This window comes from Opisthocomus hoazin, chromosome 1, assembly GCF_030867145.1.
Source record: "Opisthocomus hoazin isolate bOpiHoa1 chromosome 1, bOpiHoa1.hap1, whole genome shotgun sequence".
NCBI classification, from domain to species: domain Eukaryota; kingdom Metazoa; phylum Chordata; class Aves; order Opisthocomiformes; family Opisthocomidae; genus Opisthocomus; species Opisthocomus hoazin.
In genome coordinates, this window is record NC_134414.1 from 102,392,091 (window position 1) to 102,415,825 (window position 23,735).

Here is a 23,735-nt window from a genome sequence, read left to right on the forward strand (position 1 = left end):
TATATTGCTCGTCCAGCATGGAATTCCTCCGTATATGGGGTCATGTGAAATGTACAGGTATCTCACAGTTACTTCACTGTGACTTTGACAACACACCAGTACTTTTACATGCAGTGCATGGATAAGAAATGTATTTTATACTTCCCATGAAAACTAGAATTCAGAAAAATTTCCCACTGAAAATAAAAAAGAATAATAAGAAGGGGACAGATGGGGAGGTAAGACTTCTTCCTAAAAGATAAATTTCCAGTTTAGCTCATTATTGGATGCTATATCAAAATGTTACTATTGACAAGCATGTTGTTTTTATTTAGGACAATTTAAACAAATTTTATTTCCAGATCTACACAGTGTTCTTGCTTGCCAAAAGCTGGTGAGCAAGAGCTTCATGTCCCATCAAAAAGAACAGCAGGCTTCCTGTCTTTCTCTTCATCCATCCATCTCCTTACTGCACCCGATAATTCAGGAGCCCCTCTGAGAACAGGGGCGTAATCAAGTCTCAGGGAGCAGCGCTTTCGCCACTCAGCTGACAGGGAATTCAGAAGGGAATCCCTTTCCTGCATGCAGAATTTGCAGGATTATAGCTCCCCCGAAGTAATACACCAGTTCACTTGTCCAACAGCACATGTTGGACTGCGAGCAGATTGCATTAGAGAGTAACTGCGGGGTGGCGGAGCGTTGCTGGCTACGACCAGTTAACTAACAGCAGTCGCATCCTGCTAAGCAGGGCTGCGTTTTCACTACCCTGTTAACATGCTCCCAGCGACTCTGTCAAGGCTGAATTCCTTGACCATACACAATCGGAGCCATTTTGAGAGTGCCCCAACTGGAAGACAGATGGGAAGTCAAGGATTCAACTGGTTCCTCCCCCCAGGGCGCACCAGCGGCAGCCTGGACAGCTGTGCATCACAGACTGTCGCTGAAAAATGTGGACCAAAACTGCCAACACATACCTCACAGGGCAGTGAAGCAGAGCCTGGTCTGTAACACCGCTCTCTGCAACCCCTATGTGTCACATGAGTCTTCAAAAGAGCCAGCGTAATAATAATCCCTGCAAGAAGTTGCCCAACAAAATGTGGGGAGCCTGGCTCGGAGAGCTCCCAACCAGACTTCACCTAGAAGAGCGAGATGCGCAGCCTTAATCCAAGCTACAGCCAGCCTCCTCCAGCACAGAGCTGACGTGTTTAGCTTCCCAGTCCATGGTCCTTAGCTTCTACGAGCAGCTCCGACCCCTCTGCAGATGCTGCCAACTAAGAATTGAAACCAAGGTTGCCAAGTGAGCCAGACTTGCTCAGCAATCAGGGGCTTAAGCAGGGACAACACTGACCTACTGTTACGTGCCTGAACAGCCAGCTGTAGGTACATCTCCCCATTTTATACCTCGACTGCTGTGGCCAAAAATCTGCTCTGGTAGAATCAATTAGCTACCAAAAAATGACCAGAAATGACATCTTGAAGAGCTACTCCGCACACATGCAGAAAAGCCCAACAGAAATCTCCACTTCCAAACAACAAGTGCTTCAGCATTACTGAATCTTGTGCTCTAAGCCAGATATCTTGTCCTAAGGAAAACCTTCTGGAGATCTGGCTAGGAAGGGCTTGGAGAAAGAGCAGGGACTGCCTTATCCTCGTGCCATCTGCTCGGCAAATTCCACCGTACGGGAGGCTGGGTTGGCTGGGTCCCTGCCTACTGGTTTCTCAGAGAGAGCCTTGGCAAATATGGCACTGGAAGATAACACCCCTTGACTGATTACCACCCCCATCCCAGGCACAGCAACAACTGTGAAACACTCCTATGGAAATCCTATCAGTCTGTAGCTGGAGAGGAAGGACCAGCACAGGATGCACGTGCATAGAGAAAGCGTGAATGGCACAGAAGCAACAAAAGACAAAAAAGAAAGTTCCAGGAGCAACTAACAGATTTGCAAGGATGACTTCCCTGCTTCCATACTCCTAACTTTTCCTTTCTCTCATGCACTCACCCCCTTTTTAAAGGCAGCCATGCCACAACCGTTACTGCAATTAAATTGACAAACCTGAATAATTCCTTAAGCCACTGGGAACTTTGTACAATGTTGGAAGCGTTTGCCCGGCCGGTACTCCCAGAAGTGCCACCTTGGTAACTTCTCATCAAAGCTCTTTAAGCTCCCTGTTTACTCAACTGCCTAAAGACCTCATTCACAGACCTCCACTGGGAAAATGCGTGCAAACAGCAACTAAACCCTTCAAAAGCAGACGAAGAGCGAGCAGCATATCTCCTTTCCTCCACGTTAAGGACATCGCCAGTTCTGTTGCCAAGTGCCCCCTGCCCCCAACACCCAAATGACTTTTTCACAAGGGGAATCCTGCAGCTAAATCCCTCCCAAAGCCAGCTCCAGGCATCGCTGCACATGCAGTATCAGCACTTGCGGCTCACCCATGGCGGTGGCCACAAAGGTAATGCTGGCTACAGATTCGAAACCTGAACATAAAGTAAGGTTGCACATTTCGGGAGACCAAGAGCTCTGCTTCCACTGTCCTGCCCAGCAGCAGTCCTCCGGTGACACAGACGCAGCGAAGTTTGGCAAGAGTATATGTAACCCACGCCCAGGCATCTTCTGATTCCCTGCAAGCTCCGATTGTCCTGCATTTAAGTCCAGGACAGCTAACCACTTACACGCCCCCGCAAAGAAATGTTCTCGGAAGCAGGATAGATTAAAAATACACTGTAACAAAATAAGTCTGCTCAGTCAAGTCCAAAAGATGAGTGGTGCTGGTACGTTAAAGTATTCCTGTTCACACAATAGCTTAAAAATACCTGATGTATTGGTATTTTGCACTATTGTGTATAGAGCCAATGCCAATCACTCTTACCTCTCAGATGCTGAATGGACTGCACAATACTGTTCTCAGAGAAATACCACTTCATTTTTAGATTTTTATGGGTTTTTTTAACCTTATTCAAAGTATGAACCATCAGGCTATTTCCCATCTTAATAAATGATGTAAAACCCCCAGACATATGGTAGCATTTGTATACTTCCAGGCAAGCCCGTGATAACTTTCAAATGTTACTTCCCCTCCTCCTCCACTACATGAAACAAATATACTGGAGCCCATTTAAATCTTAGTGACAAACACATTTAACAGAGACTAATTTCAGTTAAAGTTTCCAAATGTCAGATGTACATGTTTAATAATTATACTAAAAAATAAAGAGCAGATGAATTCTCACTCTCATCATTGGTTGATAAAGTGCCTGTATTTTTCCAATCAGGACTAAACGATTTTATGAGACAACGCTCGTGCTTAAATTAGCAAAGAAGAAACAAATGTCAGCTCATACCTATAGCAACATACGACAAGTATCATTCATAGTAACTCAACAGCTACAAGATCAGAGGACTGCTGCTGCCTCACTCCGCTTGCTAAGTATCAATCCACAACTGCTTCACTTTTCTAGTTTTAAGATCCGTAGCAGTGCTCAATTCCTGAATAGGGTAATGGTTACAAAATGGTTGAAGACTAAGGGTAAGATTTTTCAGAAGCAGGAAGCCGACAAATCCCAAAATGAAGGTATGGCATCACACATGTTGAAGCACTTAATTAGGAGGCAAAGCCATCTCTTAAGACTTTGCCTGTTGTTTTCCTTGCAAAAACAAAGCTGCGCTCCCCCAGCAGCTTTTTGCATTTATCAGATTCTTTCCTATTTTTGAGAAACACGTTCTGTCCTCCCCAGCAGTACATAGCAGAGTCATACTGGAATAGCTCAGGCGTGCTCTCCGGTTGAACGTTACGCTGCCATCCATCCATTATTACTCAAGGCCGGTCACAACGTGCGTTAACATTTATAAAGTTGGAATCCAGTCAGCCTGTCCACCCAGTAGCTGACTAACTGGACATTACTACTTGAAGGATAAATCTAATAAAAAGCAAAACCAAAAATAACCTAAGTACTGCAACCCACTCTGTGCCTGCATTTTCTCAAAACCAAGCATTACTAATACTGAATAAAGTGACAAGTATTTCGTCTATAAAGCAGTAACTCCACGTAACGTTCACCTGTAACAGCATCTCGGCTTTCTGCAGAACAAAAAGAGCGAAGAGCAGGCTATTAATATTACTTTGCTCCTTCACAACTGAAAGAACTTTAAGCGGGCAAATGCTTTCTACTAGTTGGAGGCGAATTCTTGCTGTTCCCTTAAACCGAAGAAACGCCGCGTGCCTCGGGGGAAGCGGGCACCGGCAGTAACGAGCTGCTCGCCGCTTCCGAGCCAAGGGCTGGCAGACGCCGCCGAGCGCGGAGCTGCCCCTTTAACAGGCGCCGGAGGAGCAGCGGCTGCCGCGCCGCCCCCGCCGCCCGCCCCCCACCGCCGCCCCGCAGCCGCCGCCCGCGCCCCCCGCCCCGCCCGCCGCGAACCGCGGCTGCCCTCCGGCCGCGGCCCGCCCCCGCCGCCGCGCCCCCCCGGCCCGCTGCGCCCCCGGCATCCGGTGACGGGGCCGCCCCGCCCGGGCAGCGCTTCCGGCCCGCCCGGCCCCGGCCCCCGCCCCGCTGGCCGGGGCCGCCTGGAGGTCCCCTTCCCGCGGGCTGGGCGCGGGGCGAGGGTCCGCGTTCGAGCCCCCCCCCCCCAGAACCGACCAGAACCAGCCCAGCCCCGAAGCGCGCAGCAGCCGCCGCCCCCAGCCAGCCGCTTCCCGTGCTGACTCGCTGGGCTGAACTGGTTTTTTTCCAGCCAGACAGCTGGGGTTTTTCTGGGGAGGGGGGATTCCCCCCCCCCATATTCTCAGGAAACATTTACATCAGTGTCTGCAACGCATTTTTCGGAGACCGAGGAGAAGTTCTGAAAAGAGCTTTGTCTTCGAGTAAGGAGAACGCTCAGCTTGAGCACGCAACGCGCGTCGCGTACGGGGCGAGGGTCTGCCCGCCAGCGACCCGCAGCGCAGAGCGCCCGGCGGAAACGCTTTACCTCCGCGGCTCGTTTTCGTTCAAAGGAAGAGGAATGCGAGGAGAAAGGGCAGTCTGGGCTGGGCTAGGGGGAAGGCTCTGTCACTGCGCCTTCGGAGCTCCCACAACAGCACCCAGTAAAGAACTCATCCTGCAGGAGACCTCTCAAATTTAGCGAGCCACTGAAACGAACTTCTTCAATAGTCGGTGGAAAAGCAGACAGTTCTATACATTTTTCATATGGAGTGGTCAGTAAGAGATCCCACGTAGCCACTGCTCAGAGCCAACTGGACAGTTTGAATGTACAGTTGGTACGTATTTCAACTATTAAAATACAATTAAAATAAATAATTTACATTAAAACACAATTAAACCCGTAACTGCCAATTTGCAAGATTGATGGCAACACTTCGGATCTGGCCTCTCCTCATGAGCAAACTTCACGCAGGTTTAGAGAGAACAAGACCGGACACCCCGCTCCGAAGAGCGGAGATCCCTACCCAGCGGCTCTCAAGCAGCGGGCGGCTTCGCTGGGAAAGAGCAATGAATTTCGATCGCGGAGGAAATGTACAGGTTAGAGGATTAAAACTCTTCTATCACTCAGATATTTGATAATTACATAAATGAGGAGAAAGCATTTGGAAAAATGGGTCTTGAGCTTCTATTATTGTGACAGAAGATGTGCAAGAAAACCAGGCCTCTGTATTTTTAAGGGGAAAAAAAAATCCTTAGGAAAACAACATCTTGAGCAGTGGCACTGCACGGTACAGACTATATTAACTTGTCATAATATGTTGCTTCTGTTTGTATGAATTTTGATTGAATCACAAACTAAATACGAGCTTCAGAACGTACAGTAATACCAGAGAGCTTGGAACACGGCCCTTGGGAAAGCACCCCTAATGCGGATTTTCTGATTACTCTTCCTAAGATGTAAAAGCTCGCCAACCTCAGCTGCCAGTCACCATTTTGGGGCTTGCCCATATTCTCCCCTTACAAATGACAAATCATAACACTACTTTTAAAAAAGCGTGCACACAAATAAATTCCTCAGAAAAGGTGATTCACTGTAAAGCTTGCTATGATCTGAATTAATGGGGGGGGGGGGAGGAGGGGAAGCTTATCAAGATCCAGTCTGCTTCATTTAAATTGCAGCATTTTTTCTCTTCATTTCAGTCTTATTTTGCTTTCCGTGAGCAAGTACTGAGCGCTGACTTCGCTGAAGAATTCTGCACGTCATTAGCGTCACTAACTCTTTTCGTACTTCCTCCTCTTCAGTAATTGTATATCATGGGACATTCACGATGCCGGTTATGGCACCTTCTGTGTTCAGGCTCAGAAAAATCCTCCTCACCCGATTCCACGGAGCGCAACCTGCTGCTGCCGGCCAAAGCGGTGCCCGCGGTGGCAGGGCGGGACGACGGCAAACCGCCAGCGACAAGTCCCGTGCAAGCAGCTCCCTGCATCCAGCCCTCGCATTTCACAGAGTATCCACTTCATTCCTAGGAGGCTCCGACAGTACAGAGGCCTTCAACTATCAAATATGGTTTCTCGCTCATTCCTTTCCCGCGGTGAGCTGGATATTCAGTCCATCTAACGGAGGTTTTGAGCGTCTGCTGCAATGACAGCTCTCAACTCAAACATACGCGTGTTCTGGCAGGACTTTCACTCGTGAATAATCATTCATCAGAAGGAGTGATTAAGTGCCAGAGCTCGTGACTATTTTAGAAGCTTACTACCTCTATCAATGCATACAGTCGTAAGAATTTTTTTTTTATTTTCTTCTCAGCTGCTAAGAGGGAAAGCCAAATTGATTTGGGAAATAGCTCAGGTACACTGACGTTAAATACTAAGAGGAAACACTTGATTTAGGACGCTTTAGGTATTTCTAACGTTTTGTTACGGTCCAACAGATTCTGGGGGATTACGAAGAGCACTTCCCAGCTATCCAGCCGTATTAAAAACGACTCTGCTGGCACGCCTTTGCAGCAGGACTAAATGCGGTTTTCTGACAGTCATGTCACATTTCAGTAAACAGAGAGACTTCGGAGACTTCTTAGCAGTCTTCTCTCACTGTTTAGGAAAATTACCGGTTTTCACTGGGGTGGATTTTTTTTATTTTTCTCAGTTTGACCTTGCCCCCAGCCCGTCACCGCTCGCAGCGCACTGTGTCGCGCAGTCCGTGCGTACAGTGCCGGGGAAAGCGAGAACGGAGAGGAACACTGACCTTGCGTCCACCCCTTTGTTCGCTTTCGGGGGGCGGGGAGGCACGAAGCCCAGCATGTGGCTCTCCGGCTGTAAAGCCACCAGCGCAGGGAAGCTGCCTGTGGGGGACGGGGCCGGGGGCGGGGCCTGTGCAGTACTGCCGGCCGCCCGCCAGGTGGCGACAGCCCAGCCCGGCTGCAAGCCCCGGGGTGGGGCGGAGCGTGGGCGGGGCCAGCGCCGCGGGAGCCCCAGGGCCATCAGGGACCGGCGGTAATTGCACCCCTCGGGTCACGGTAATAGCGACGACTTAAAGCAGCCTGGACTATTTTACAATTAAAATGGCGCAATAAACTACCAAATAACACGTCTAAGAGGATCTTAAAGACGCAAGAGCGATTGTGCCTGGCGACAGTAAAATTTCGCGAGGCAATTGGAGTTTTAGCACGCAGCCGAAGCCTGGTGAGATTCACGTGAATAACACCGTCAAGGCCCAAGCTGCTTCATTCCCCAGAAGTGAAAAATCCTATTCCAGGCTTCTGGTGTCTGCACTTGCAAGTCTTCTCATAACGAGGGAAGAGGGGTAAGAAGGGTTTTGAACAACTACACCATCATCCCACTGAGATAAAAGTGGGACATAACACTTAAATAACGACCGGTTTGGTGTCAAATTAAGCCCTGAAATACACATATAGAGATCCTACTAAAATGAGTAACAGCATGGTCTGCCCTTTATCTGGTAATAAAAAAAAAAAAAAAAAGAGTATCTGTGGTCTTCATCCTCCACAGTTAATAAAAACAAACTATGTACAGTAAAACACTTCATTATAATAAATATCTTATTAAATTAATGTGATTCAGCTATTCTTTCTTGAGATTCTTAAACCTATTTTATTTATGAAAGTAAGTTTCTGTATTCAAAGGTGTTAAGAGCTCATGCTCTTGCAAGTTTACTCAGTACATCTGCTGAACTCTTTAATTCTTCCACTGCTCTGAGGAAAATTAAATACTGCAGATGTTATCCTTTTTAATGCCATATACACAGAATCAGTTCCTCATTTGTAGGCAAGTTAATAACTTTTTCCTACTTAGCTTCAAGGCAATCATGATCATTAGACAATGCCAGGGTTAAACAAACATGGCCTAAAGGGATCATAAGTCAGAAGTTACTTGAAAGATATTCTCACATCAGTAAGTGGAAATCTAGGAACTGCCCTTGAAATATTTCAGACAAATCCCTCTCTTCAGATGCAAACATACTAAAAACACCTATGAAAAGGCAGAAATATACCTGAAATTAAAATATTTCCTATCTTTTAGACATATTTGAACTAGACAGCCTACCTTGTCAGGAATTCAAAGACGCTACTGCTCATAGGCAAACAATAAATCAAAGAAACCCCATAGATTAAAAAACAACAACAACAACAAACCCCACTAGATGAACAAAGTGGGGAAAAGAAATCAGTACTCTCTGAAATAGTTTTATATTTACCCGTTCCAGTTTCACACGTCCGATCCCCTCTCACGCCACAGGAGCGCCCGTATGTCAGACTACGAACTGTCTCGTTCACGAGCGTGCACCGACAGCATTTCTGCAGCGCCCAGCCCGGAACAAGCCCACCTGCCAGGAATTCCCCTAAGGACAACTGCAGGAAACGTAAGAAGATTTGCATCCATTCATAAAAGATCACTTTGCTTATGATGAAGCCCATGTGGAACGGCTTACAGGAACTTGGGGTACTTTCAGACTTGATACCTAATTTCTCCAGAGCTCCAAGCCCATGCAAATCCCAATTCTCAGAGAGAAGAGTACACTGACGAGCAAGTGCTTTGTTGCTGGCTCTCGTGGCACGCAGACCAGTCTCTTCAGAGCAATCTTTGCTAACCAGAGTCATTATTGCCTGACACTGTTTCACTTCACTAATCTTTCCTCACCTCATGAAACCTCTCCTCCTCCCATCCCATAAAAAGGGAAAAAAAGTCTTGAAATCCTTCAGTAGAGAACTGTTGCCAAGGTCTATTTGAAACCTAAGAATGCTCTCTGCGCCATGATCTAGTCCAAAAGCCAACTTCACAGCTCTTATCCCTTTCTGTAAATACACTGTTACCACTATCAACCTCTTCGATGCTTCCTATGCTTCTTGCAATTATCCCTCCAATCTGTCACTCAAAGCTGGGTGTTCCCTCAGGTTTGCATGTGATAAAGGTCCACTGAAGTCAACAGAAACAGTTCACTACTCCATTCCAGGGTGTCCTTGCCCCGGATTAAATCCAAGTTCATCTAAGCATCAGCTGTGTTACAAGCCAATACCAACATCCCACAGCCAGCTTGTCACAAGTAGAGACGTTTTTAATTATGAGAAGAGGGAAACATCATGAAATGAAAAGTAATTGGAAAGTCATGCACCTTTATCCCTCCTGTGTACAGCACCAGCATCTTACGAGACACTGCAGATACTGATAAGGAAAAAGTATGTCTCAAATAGTTTTTCTTTAAATACTGCAGAATCTTAGACAGGAGTAAAGTTACCAGTAAAATACAGAAATTCACATGACAGCTTTTCAGAATAAAGTTGTCTTCAACCCTAGACCAGGAGGAGATTTTCAGAGCTGCAGGTGGGAGCTCGGAACACTTGCCTGCCTTTTTCATCTTAAAAACTCTTCAACATGTCTTTAAATACAGGTCATTCAAAATTCCAGAGAGTATCTGAGATCTTTTAGTAAAGAATAGTAATGGTAAGGAAGAACACATCACATAGTTACGTTTAAAGAGAAGGGAGTGTGGCACAATAGCCAGGCATACAACCATCTGAAAACCACTTTTATCCATCACACTCACTAGACATTTTTATTTTGTAATTTTTCACTTACAGTAAGTGCACTTATTACTGGTTTTGTGTTGTTTGCTAAGACATTACACAAAACGAATTAGGGAGTCAGAGCCCTCTGAAGCATCCTCAGCACGTGAGAAGACTCTTTCACCAGGTTCTTAGATACAAACAATGAAAGAAATGATGCAGGAAACCGAGAGTGCTCAAACAATCCTCCTCCCCAGTCACCTCTTCACCCTCTGCTATGTATGTTTTGGGTTCTGGTCAGCAGAGTTGTAAGTGCTTCGGCTTTTGCACACCTCTAGATTTTTAAAGACCTTTTTAACTACCAGCACATACAAAAGCAGCTACTTGAGGCTGAACGGAGTTTTTATCCCGAACTGTTGTACTGGTCCGTTAACTTTTTATGACTCATAGTTTAAGTATTTGGGAATTCCCCTCTAAATATGAGTTTGACACACTTGCATTATGGAAAGTTATTTTATTCAAAAAGTAACAGAATGCAACATTCATGTAATACCCAGGACTATATTTAGCAATGCACAATTGGTCTTTTTTTTTTTTTTTTCCCAATAAAGCTTCTAATTAAAGACAGATTTAAAAAAAAAAAAAAAACAAACAAAAATGCCAGAACAAGACTGAATAGCAAAAGTAGCAGCATTGAAAGAGACAATCACAGTGTTACACCACTGAGCAAGTCAGGAGTATTTTTTTTTTAAAACTATTTAAACAATGTTAGGGCTGTTTACCTCCCACCCCAGGCCCCCCAGTCGCATGTAAGAGTGTACATCTTCTCTCTTACCTGTGTGCTGAAGTCCCTTCTTGGTGGGCTGAGTAGTCATCAGCGATCACCTGACTAAAGCCTGGAAAAAAAAATAAAATAAAATCAGCTGACCACCCTTGCTTTCTGGCTTCCAGCTTAAATACTCCTCTCCACAGCACTCTGTCATGTGAGGCAGGACAGAACCAGCTGTCATTGCTTCAGAAAAAGGGAAACGGGCCCCTCCGTTTCCACCTCCTTCCTTCCTCCTCTCTCACTCTTTCCTATCTGTCCCTGCCTCCCGCCTCCTCCCTTTCTCATTCTTCCACTTTGCTCATTCACTGCCCGCCCGGCCGGGGTCTCCCAGGGGAAGCCGCATTCCACAATGTACAAGCATTTCCCCTGCACCTCGAGGTTTCTCAACAAGCTGCCTACACACTTCTACTGCAGAGAAAAAAAAAAAAAAAAAAAAGGAAAAAAAAAAATAATCGGAGAGAAACAGAGAAAAGGCATCACATTCCACAACCCTCAGTCAGCCCTGGCAGACTACGAGGCATTTTCAGTCACACAGCACAAAACGCATTAGTCAGAGCTGAAAGACCACACACTTTGTACCACTACCATGCTAACAGAGAATAGTCTGAGCAGAGCTACAGGAAAAAGGAAAGGAGGGGTTCCTATCGGTGCTTCCATTTTATGTGGGGTAGCCATCTAAATACATGAAAAATTCACAGGAAAAGGCCCGAAGTTGACATTCCCAGCAGAAACAACGTGAACGCGGGCAGCGGGGAAAGCTCTCCGCTCTCGGAGCGCGACCTTTGCCGAAAGGACTCCCCCTCCAGCAGAATGTGTTATTCCACAGACTGCAAGACATTATCTAAATCAGAACTTCTATCTCCCCGATGGTTTGTTCATAGGAAACACAAGCCTAGAAAAAGTGAAAGTAATACTGCATGATTCAGATTCCCCGAAACCACATATACTTTCAATTCAAACTTCTCTCTTCTTCAATGCTCCTTACAGTTCTGCAGCTATACCCATCTATGGAGTTTTCTCTTCTCTACTTACGCAGTCTCGACCCTCCGTGCACGCGGAGAATCTGATCAGCAAAGAACACGAAGCGAGTTCAGCGTAAAAAACCCTCCGTCCTAATCCAAATGACCTAATCGCTCATCTATCTGCTCATGGCTTCCGTCCCCCACGCGCGCTTATCTATTGCTTGAAGGCGTTTTAGGAGTACATATATGGCTGAGGAGAAAACACCCCTTTTTAAACCACCGCAGAGCGAGCGAGCGTGCACCGTGCCGGAGCACATGCTCCTGTCCACTGAGACCAGTACCACGGAGTCCCCAGCCCTGAATTCCCCGCTCTGCGCGGGGACCGTCCCTAATGCACCCCACTCGGCTCCGGGGCTGAAGTCAGCCTCGGAAAAGGGCAGGGAGGCGGGGGGGAAGCGGGGGGAGAACCCGTAACCGTCTGCACTGGAATTTCTCTTCAGGAAAGTCCATGCTTTAATGAGAGACTGATACTAGATACCACAAAGAAACTCTTATTTCTGTATGCACATGACTCAGATACATTTTCTGTGTGGGTTATGTGGTTATGTTATGTTTCATCTTAAAAAACTATGTCAAAGAGACCTTTAAACATCAGTTTTAAGAAAAACTTGCAGTGCTTATGTACAATGAGCGTTTTTAAACTGTCTTTTTTTGCACAGTGCTATACAGAGCAGAGACACTAATGTCTGTTTTCATTATAGACATAATTTGCATCTAATACTAAGCACAATAATCTGTAAAAATATTTATTTTAAATGATTTCCCTAAATAGTTCCCAGAAAAGTAAACAAACTGAACCCTTCAGCAAAACAGACCCTCTTAGTTATAATATTGTTATTCTTCCCCTTTTCTCATTTTCTTGATTGTGAAAATACATTTACTCACTATGTTACTGACTCAGACGCACTAGTTTATAAAACAAATGGTAGCTGCTGCTGTGCGGTATTTCAGCAGAGGAAGGCTATCCAGAACTGCCTCAGAGCCTGAACACTGTCGCCATTATAACAAAAGCATTAAAATGAATAATTCATGAGCAGAGGGAGTACCCTACCATTAAAAGGCACCGACTATTTCATGAATTGTCCAAAAGCTACCCCTTTTACTGCCCAGTTCCTCTAGCTACTTAATTATTCTTCATTTTTCTAAAACGCCATAGAATGGTAACTAGCAGAAACACATGGACCAGTTTTAGGAGATTTTCCTGAGGAGTAAGAAATGAAAGCTGAAAAGTGAGCCAGAGAGAGAGGAGAAAAAAAAGAAAGTGTTTATGTTTGATGACGGATATATTAAGGAAACAGGACTTCAAACTTCAACAGGCTTTTCCAAATAGCGCTTTCGAATCTTGAAAATGAAGAACATCGCAATCTGTCCTTTGCCTTTATCTGCTACCTTCCTTTTCAGGATCCCAAAGCATCGCGACAATACTCAGGAATTAAAAGGCCTCATTAGCGAGTACTCGCAGAACTTTTCTCCTGTTTATAGGTGCAGAACCTAAAGTCTCGAGAATACTAAATGATTTTCTCCAGATCACACTGGAAGGCTTGGAGATTGAGACAAGAACAGAGCTTCATCCCCAGCTTACCAGTCCCACGCCTGTCAAAAAGACCAACTTTCTCACTTTATGCTAACAAGCATCACTAGGTTCAATAGTCCTGCAAGTTTTAACCTAATAAAATGAACTGGGGTGCAGACGTATTTTCTGCAGGGACAGGGAAACAATGTGATCCGCTAACCCAACTTTATACCAGAATAATTTACAAACTTAGGTTTTGAATAACATTTTTAAAGGAATTCAGGTTAGAATAGCAAAGTACATCTGTTCCTGTTTCACTGCTGCAGGAAAAGCACACACTGTGCCTGGGAAGAGGTTTATTTATAACATACATTTTCAAACTTTTCAAGACATTAAAATTTGGTACACCAACATCAATAAAGTTCTCAGATTTCATTTGAAGCAACATCTAGTTCTTAAAACAGCAAATTCAAGAAATTGTATCCCTAAAGCCCGTTTGCCCACAGGCACAGCATTCTATAACGTTGAGCAAAAGCCATCCTAAATATCTTTACATATGTGGGTCTCTTTCAGGTGTCCTACTGTCTTGCACTATTGGGATGAACTCAAGTGCAATTCTTATCCCAAGGCTCCTGCTGCAACAAGTCCACTGACTATGTGGTAGAAAGCCCATTAATACTGAGATACAAAATTTGTCCCCAAGACAGAACATTATGTGTGGAACCGTAACATTAGGTGTGATTTTGCAAGATCAGATGCCATTACTGGACAACTTACTGATGGTCCTGGGCTTTTTATTTTTAAACTAGTCACCTTGTTTGCAGACTCTTGGTAGCCACTTTTTCGACTGTGACTTTCAAACTTCTAATCCTCAAACGGACATCTTTTTTGATTCCAATAGCATCTATCTGAGAAAGATGTTCTCCCGATCTGGCATTAGAGAGAAGACTTCTGTTCTGCCAGAAATTTGCCCCTCAGTCAATTCAGAGCTGCTCCCACAGCAAGTCCTTACAGGAATAAGGAAATGCTCTTTAGCAACTAGAACAATCTGTACAGTTAAACATATTTTTAGTTTCCAGTCCCAAAGGAACTGTGAGGAGAACTGAACTATAAAACAAATATAAAAAACACCACACTTGCCTGTTAGATATAATTAACATAGCCCAGCTTACAGCAAGCGGGTTTACTGTAACTAATACAATATTTCAGCACAAATGACCATTAATGGTTTAGTAACTTGTAGCAGGAAGAAAGAGGAGGAAAAACTACAAAAAACTTACGAAAACTCTCCCAAAGATGGCATGAGAGTTCATTTTTTAAAAAAAAATTCACCCAAAAAGGCAGTAAAAGAAAACAGAAGTGTTATGAACATTTCAAATTTATCTTCTTCAAAATAGCTGTCTTGAGTCAACATACAGGAAGAATTATCTGCTGATATAAACCAGCATGAGTACATCCACCAAACTAGCAACCTCCACCAGGGAATCCAGGCTACTGACTCACTACCGAAACAGTGGTGTTCTGGAGAACAAATAGCATCAAATAAATTGTTTCAGAGAACACAGTGCCAGGACAGAAAAATTACCATTACTTCTGCCTAGAGATAGGTAACGATATACAGGGAGCAAAAAGGTTTCATGTCCACAAGCAGGACAAAATTTCCAAGTGCAGGGAACTTAATCAGCATTTTGCTACTTAGACAAGCAAGGCAACCTGGTCTGGAAGAGAGAGAAGTAGCACTGTCCCAAAGGAGACTTTGGTACAGTAATAACTATCAGATTGGTACATCGTTCAGTATGCACGACTGTCTCGAAACTACGTTATGGCCCTAAGCAAGAATGAGTGGAACTACATATAGATACACATCAAAGTAGTGGTAAGGTAACAATCAAGTGCAATAGAAAAATGTAAACACATCAGAGGGAAAAGAACTGTCCAACTGTCCAAGAATAATCCATCTGATCACACTATGCCAAAAGTCTGGTCAGACAACATATACAAATTTATATCTAGGAGCTTAGAGATGTTTGGAGAGTTCTGACGCTTGTTTTGCCTCCCATCATAGTTGTTTTCTTAGTGTCTATAAATTGAGCAGACTTACGTTCTACAGAGCAGTGTTCTGCCATCCTAGCTGTTGTTTACTTGTATCGGCAAGCATCAGTCATGCAGACTGTGCAACACAGCACAAATACACGAACCATTCACAGACCTTTCAGTACTACAGAGGAACAGTAGAGCAATTAACTATCGCTTTTAAAAGAAACAATAACTTTTAGACATCAATATAATGTTATAAATTAAAAATAACTTGTAGAAGACAATTTGAGGGCTAAATAAACGTAGCCAGACACAACAGTAGTGAAGGGCAGCAGAATGGTAATTTCTACCTTCTTTATTATTAAAGAAATACAGCTGAGGAGGTGTCTCACCAAAACTATACGATCACAGAGTGGGTGAGGTTTGTCAGGACCTCTGGAGGTCAGCTGATCCAATCCCCCTGCTCAAGCAGGACCACCTAGATAGAGCGCACTGCCCAGGATTAGGTCCAGGCAGCTTTTGAAAACCTCCAAGGATGGAGACTCCACAACCGCTTTCAGCAACCTGTGCCAGTGCTCAGTTACCCTCACAGGGAAAAAGTGATTCCTCATGTTCTGATGGAGCCTCCTGTGTTTCAGTTTGTGTCCGATGCCTCTCGTCCTGTCACTGGGCACCACTGAAAAGAGCCTAGCTCTGTCTTTTTTTGCACTCTCCCTTCAGGTATTTGAACACATTGGTGAGAACCCCCCCTGAGCCTTCTCTTCTCTAGGCTGAACAGACCCAGCTCTCTCAGGGCTTCCTTAGATCAGAGATGCTCCAGTCCCTTCATCATCGTAGTAGACCTTCACTGGACTCTCTCCAGTAGCTCCACATCTCTCTTGTACTGAGGAGCCCAGAACTAGACGCAGCACTCCAGGTGTGGCCTCACCAGTGCCAAATAGAGGAGAAGGATCACCTTCTTCAACCTGATGGCAGCATTCCTAATGCAGCCCAGGATACTGTTAGCCTTTTTCAAGGCAAGGGCATATTGCTGACTCATGTTCAACTTGGTGTCCACCAGGACCCCAGGCCTTTTCTGCCAAGTTACTGCCAGCTGGGCAACTGAAACCCACTCTCAGCACCCAAATGACAATGCAACTCTCGCTCACGCACATAGTTGAAGAAGTTGGGTGAGACGTGTGGGTAAAGTGACACTCAGTCCTCTGGGCTGTTAATCAGTAACAAAACAGTCCAGACAAGGCAGAAGTCGAGAGCAACAGGGGAGAAGAATTAGTCGACTGAAGATTTGTGCTCCAATTTGCAACCAGCTTCCTCCTTTCTGCAATAATCCTTCCCTTCATAAAAGACAACAAAATCTCTTTATTCACACAAGAGTATACATTGTCTGTCCCAAAGCAAGAGCAATTATATTCAGCAATAAACTAGAAACTACTTATAATTCAACGAAAAATAGGGGCAAATCTAGGCCATCTTACCGCTACATAAAAAGGGAAACAAACATGGAGACCTAGTGTCTGTTCTTGCAGCACAAAGAACGCTTCAGATACTGGCAGCAGAAACAAATCATCCAAAACATACCAGGGTCCCGCACCCATGCCTCATATCACCAATGAAATTTCACTGAATGTCACACAAAAATAATTACATAGAGAGTGCTTGGATTTTCCTAGTCTCTTTTCCAGTGTCTTCCATATTTTCAATTCCTGTTTTATACTCCAAAATATTTACAGACCCATGACCTTTGCAATTTAAAAAAAAAAAAAAAGAGGGAAAAGTATCTTCAAATATTTCTTCTTTACTGTGAACACACAACTGAAAAATACAAAACTACAATACAAAAACAATGAAAAGCAGCTCCAGACCAACATGTCTAAGGAAAAGACGAACTTGATCACTTTGCTCAGAGAGGCGCAGGGATATTGCAGCTCCTCAGGGACTAGCAGCCGTGCAGGTATATTGGCGTGTATTCCGTTTCCTCAGCAAGGCCAATCGAGGGATGCTACCACTGATTCCGCTCATTTCTTCTGCAGTGTTATCACGGCATGCTGCAGTTTCAGGCTTTTGGTGTTGTGGTCTCCTGTTTGATCTACAATACTAATTTTGCGATTGTGGCATGAAGGGATATCCTTAAGGCCTCCTTTTGGGGTTTAATGGATGTTACTTGACATGCCTGTCAATAATCTCATTCTGCTGTACGTAAGCACACAAACAGGAAGACAAAAATATCTCTCTCATACCTGGACTGTTCCAATGCAAGTGAATAGTTGTTCCATGTACACAAAAACAGGAAGAATGTTTGTCTTGTATTTGTCTGTAGGAACATCTGCTCAGTATTTTTCAGCATACTAGTATCTTGGCATGAAATCTCAAGCAATGATTATACTCAAAATTAAAAGTCCTGCAGTCATCCCCAGCAGAAAAAAAGGCGGAGGATTTCAGGGGCTCCCAATCTATTGTTCTTGTTCAGTGTTATCTCACCAGGATTATTCAGGGCATCAAAAACTTAACAGCATAAACACAGACTGATGATCAGCAACCAAGCACCCTAGTTCTCTGGACTTGTCAGACCAATCGCTCTTACAGCTGTTCAACGTTATATTTAATAAGCAGCAACATTCTGCACAAGAACTACACTTGCTTTTGCTGGTGCTGTATCAAGAAATCAAAGCATGTTACATAATACCAAAAAAGTTGTCTTTAAAAGTTCTCTGGTCTTTGAGAGACTGCCATTAGTTTTTTACCCCTGAAAAGTTTGAACAGCTTATTTCAAAAACTTATCCTCTACAAATGTGAGGCATCAATTAAAATTTAAATAGCTTGTTCACAGTTTTCGTGGCTGGAAGCCTGACTTTTTCAATAGCATGTCACTAGTTAAATCAAGTCCTGTTTAATTTGAGAATCATAGGAAAGCAAAAGAAAGGGAGGGACCTAGGCAAATGGAATGAAAGCTAGCTTTCAAGCAAGGATGTAGAGGAAGAACAGAACAGGGAGAAGGAATAGGAATTTTCAGTCCTACCAAATGTAAAGTTTGCTTATGGTAGTCTTCCATTGCACCTAACAGTAGGATTGAAACCCATGATTTTCACAGATATTGTCTCAATTACTTTCTAAATCTGTCTTCCATGTTGTTAGCCAGATGGAGGTACGTGCAGACTGGCACAGTGACCAGCTTTTAAGAACTCTTTTTTAATAAGTTATACCAGGTAAACTTTATCACTGAATTAGTACTCCCAGTTACTTAATTTTTTTACAGAATCACTAACAAGGTAAAAAGGCTTACAGGTGTGTAAAATACTAGTACTTCTAAAAATGTATGATGCACAAAAAGCTATCTTGTGTGAAGCTGAGCACTCAAAAGGCAGACGGGGCCAGACTGAAGCACACCTGTGCAACCTGAAGTCAATCTCCCTTTATGTGTGTGCACACCATGATAACAGTCTTCAGTTACTGTTCAAAACCTGGGTTTATTTTCTTGTACAGGTCCATCCCATTCAGCGCACAAGATCATTAGCTGTTTGTTCAAAGAGCAAACCAATATTCTTATTTACTCTGCTATTCACCATATAGCCATAGACTTTCCTGCTGTATGCTATTTAACTTGAGCTTTGAGAGAAAGAGAGTGTGCAAATTTCTTAGTGGGCTTGTCACCACTGTACGTATCCTGTGAAAATGACTTCCATAATATAAGCACCACCTCCCTATGAAAAAAGGAACAAGAAGTATCTTCATTTCACACCTGGACAACTGAAGTGTAAGAGAGTAAGGCTTGAAGTACCACTAACTGTGGTCATCCAATTTAAGCTACCGGAACGGAAATGAGAAGTGGTGCCAGGTGACCTAACAGGCTGAGCTGCAGGCTGCCATAGTGCAGCAGCTGCTTCCAAACCACCTCAGCCATCCCCACAGCAAGGCCCTCCGATGGCTCTTGGCGAGAAGGCAATCATCTCCGACTAAGTTACTGCCAGCCAGGAGTCAGAGACCCTCAAAATGCAGCTAGCACTGACCTCGCTGAAGGAAAAGCCTGCCTAGCACAGCCAACAATCAAAACACAGCAAAAGCAGGGCATAAACAAGCAGGTAAACCAACTTTTCAACACTGGTGAGTACTCAATGGTTGATGTCTCGCAGACCGCTGTGACAGAGGCAGGAACAGAGCCCTGGGGCAGCACTCAAGTGCCCTTACCTGAAGTCATTTGTTCTTTGAAAATTTCCCCTCACTCACCACACAGCTTTCAGGGTCTGTAGCTATCAAATCTGATGCATCCCCAGGCAAATCCACCTGAAGTAGGGAGTGGAGGAGGAAGTCCTTTGGAATAAGCGTTATGCGAATGTGTAATTAGATCCTCTATCATCACTAATCAATCAGAACTACAGTGAGCCAAGATGGCATTGCCAAAATCAACTCCGACTTCAGTTAATTTTTTAGTTCCTGATTTTACTATCTTATTAGTCAACATATTTATATTCAGCACATTTTTAAAGCCCTAGGAAAAAAAATGTAGAACAAATACTTTCATGGGAAAGTAGCCTGACCGCAGTGTGATATGGTTGGATCCACAATACAGACCTCTACCATTTGTACTAACAGAGGGAGTAACCACAGCAGTAAGATGCTCTCTTCCATGTAAGCCACTACTTTGACACTGGGTCAGCTACAAATGACATACAAATAAGAAGAGACAGCAGGCCATGCTCAGAACTCTTTGGCTTTTCACAGCAGATTGCAGTGTACTTGAGTTGCACACAACTTTTACACCCATCTCCTCAGCCTTAATTGTTTTCTGCTTTTACTCTCTTCGTTTTTTCCTTACAAGAGTTGTTCTTCGTTCACTCTTAAGCTTACAAGCACTGGCCCTCATCACAATCATACTCTCCCACTGTCTCCGCTTCTCCCATTCTCTCATCCCAGTCTCTAGTCCATCACGTTTCCAAATCCCAGATCTCATTTTCCTCTTGGGACTTCTTGCTTAAATTCCCTATTTTCCTGCCCAAGTGGCCACCCCTCATCTCCCCAGTGGATTTCAGTTCCCTTACTTCTCTTCCATCTCAGGTCTTTGTCCCAGACTTCTCTTCTGAGGGTCCTTGTCTCAGTGTTGATACACAGATGAACTCCAGCTCCCGTATACTCTGTCCCCATTGGGACCACTCTTTCCCCACTTTGTACTTCATAACCCTTCTTACATGGCTACTGTATACAAGTCAGGATTTTTCTGGTAAATCTATAAGATTATCTTAAAGAGGTTCTTCGATCTTAGTTGTAATAGCCAGAGTCTGCACTACTAGGTACAGCAGGTTATTTCCATGTTTAGGTATACTTATCAAGAGCAAAGTAAACGGGTGATGCCTCACCTCCAAGTTTCACAACCCTATCTCATAGTACGGGCAAAATAGCACTAAAACTATGGAAAACAGCCACAAATAGATGAACATATTTCACCTGACAATTTAAATCCTCCCCCTTCTCACCTTCAAGAAAATGTGCCCAAGACAGTGATGTGACATGGACAATTTATGTGGCGTGGTGGAGGCCATGCTCTAAAGGAGAGCAGGTTCCTGTGAGCAGAGATACTGTCCATCTATGCCTCTTTCCATCCTTTACCCTCCAGCACGATCAATTCTGCTCCATGCCCTCCAGCATGAACAAGGAATGTAACTGGCACGTTAGCCAGGTCCAGTGTAGACCTTCAGTACAGTTATACACCTCAGGAGTTTTGTCTTGTACATCTGGTTCCATCAACCAGACTCAAGTGAACTGCAGTGACGGGCCTTGAAGTGCAGTCAAACAACGCAGCTTTCAGAGGCCTGGCTATTAGAGTGACAGATAGATCTAGTACAGTAGCCATAAAAAAAAAAAAAAAAAAAAAAGAATCCACTTATTAACAGTTTCCCTTTTCCTGGTCCTAGAGCACAGATCTGTCCTGTCTCCCCCACCAGACCACTTGGTCCCCAGCCCACTGTTCCCAGCAGAGTGTTTCTGAAGGGCTGACAGGGCAGGGCGAGCTGGGCATGGTCCAGCCCATGCAGTCTGGATGCTTCACACCATACCTCTGGATAAATATGGCAAGGGGGAGGAAAAGATCTTCCCAAATAACAAAATGGAAACTCTCAGCTGTACAGTGGTCTTCCACACCCTGATCTGCAAGATCAAACCAACAGAGGTGTTTACAACTAAATTCTAGAGAATGTCTGTAAGTGAAAAGGATGTTTCCTAGATTAATTTTACAGTTCAGATTTACAGCACCACTGAAAGCAGGCTTTTATTATTTATTACTATTTTTATTTCATAATTATTTTGTATTATGTGTATCTTTGCAAAATGCGTTTTTTTACATTTTTTAATGTACTGAAAAGCTGACTTAAAAGTTCACATGAATTAAATTATTTGGGTATAATTACACTTTTATTCTTTTTAAAAGAACTCTTAATCCACTTGACAAAAAAAAAAGAAAAAACTTTTTGTTTTAAAAAACAAAGAGACAGAGCCAAAATATGCAAGATATTGTGCTGGCATTCCACTTTTAAAAATTAAAAGCTAAGTATATTTTTCTAACAAAGCTTTCACGAATTATTTGTACTTTAATTAAATCCTTCTTTGCTGGAAACTAACAAAATGCCATTAAGAGCACAAGACAGTTATTATCTTTCACTCTTTTTGCTTTTTGTATAATACAATATTACCTAAGTTTCAGCGATTCTTGCTGCGTTATCCACCTCTCCTTTAAAGAAAATACTCTGTAACCATAGCAATACTTACCCACCCTGGTATTATTTCCCGCTGGCTTGTTCTAGGCTTTTGCACATAGCAACCACAGCAATCCTTGATCCAAACTGTCAACTACTTCTTGGCAACTCTTAGCAAAACTAGCGTATCTGCAAAACTACCAAGTATGCGGCTTTATATTTCCAAAACAAGATTAATTCATATGTGTGAATAAATTGATTATTTAAAATCATAACACTACTGTGTCTGATATTCTAATACCACAAATACTAGATGTTGATATTCTAGACTGTATCTTCCAGCTTTCATCTTCTACAGAGCAATGCATCAATCTCTCCTTAGATAAAAAGCAACAAGCAGCTTTGTAACATCTCGCTCTTATTCACTGAACTCACAACAAAACATTCAGTTCACGCTTCAAACCTACCCCATTTTTAACAGGAGTCATGTAGAAGAAAACCAGCTATACCTTCTACGCCTGACCAGTTGGACTTCAGGTTCACACAGCACCAGTTCTGGCAGGCCTGAGACATACGCTTTAATTTTGACATTTAAGCACTCGCATAGCTCACAGAAGTCAAAGTACACACCGAAGGACTCGATGGCTATGCTACAGAGGGCTGATCTTAGTCATGTGCATAACTTGTTAACGCTACACACGTAAGCAGCCCTGCCAGCGTGACTTACATGTGTAGTTATTTGTAGAAGGATGTGCATCAGAAGTACAGAGAGTCCAGGTCAAACGGCCCCAGATTCCTTATCTCTTTTCACTACTCTTCATCATATAAAGCCATTAAGTTTCCCATGTCTGAGCTGACTATCAACACTCTTCTTGATCACTACTTTAGTGTGGAATCTAAAACTGAAGAGAATCTTTTTTTTCCAAAAAGCACATAACAGAACAAGATCCTAAGAAAACACTTCAAACTAACACAGGTTGATTTTGTTTAATATCTTTTCGATAGTATTTTAACTTGTTGCATAATAATCCAACTAAAGCACTTTGAAATTTATCTGAATTTTGCTACTAATTGAATCAGTTTTCATAAGCTGAATAGTAGGGTACTGTCAGTGAATTGTGGTGAAGCAGCACAAAGTATGTTTCGGGGTAACTGATTTAATAAGCTCGTGTATCACTGTGCATCCTCTCACCACACATTCTCATCCCACTAGAGTCAATAGGGCTTTTGCAATTGACTTGTGTCAAAATTTTATCCCTGATCTTTATTTGTTCATGTGAATCACCCAGCAATATTCGCTTCGTGTGTTCTCTGTAGGGGTAGTTCCACAACAGGACAACTACATTTACAAATCATCTACTAAGAGAGACATTAGCATTGAAGAAAAAACATTTTGTTTCAGTCACAATGATAGAAACAACCAGAAGAAGTTGGATAAGTATCATTTTATATATATATATGTATGTCTACACACACCTACCCCCCATATTTTTATATATATATACACATGCATATCCCGTATATTTTATATATATACACACATACACATATATAAAACATGATGTGTGTATATATATAACAAATATTCAAATAGCCTAATACATTTGTGAGAGCTGGCAAAAAATAAAAAATAAAAATTAAATATCAGCTACTTAGGGATTTTTTGAATCTGAAATGCTACAAAAGAATGGTGAGAAATATTTTTTATAATTATTATAGAACGATTA

General features: G+C 43.3%; 1 long non-coding RNA gene across 1 annotated transcript in view; it reads right to left on the reverse strand.

Annotated features, from left to right (window-relative positions):
• Nucleotides 1–23,735, reverse strand: part of LOC142364167 (uncharacterized) — a 56,739-nt gene that overhangs the window by 7,936 nt on the left and 25,068 nt on the right. Inside the window, exon 4 of the long non-coding RNA XR_012766218.1 lies at nt 10,763–10,823. This is a non-coding gene — a long non-coding RNA (uncharacterized LOC142364167). The remainder of the gene's footprint in view (nt 1–10,762; nt 10,824–23,735) is intronic.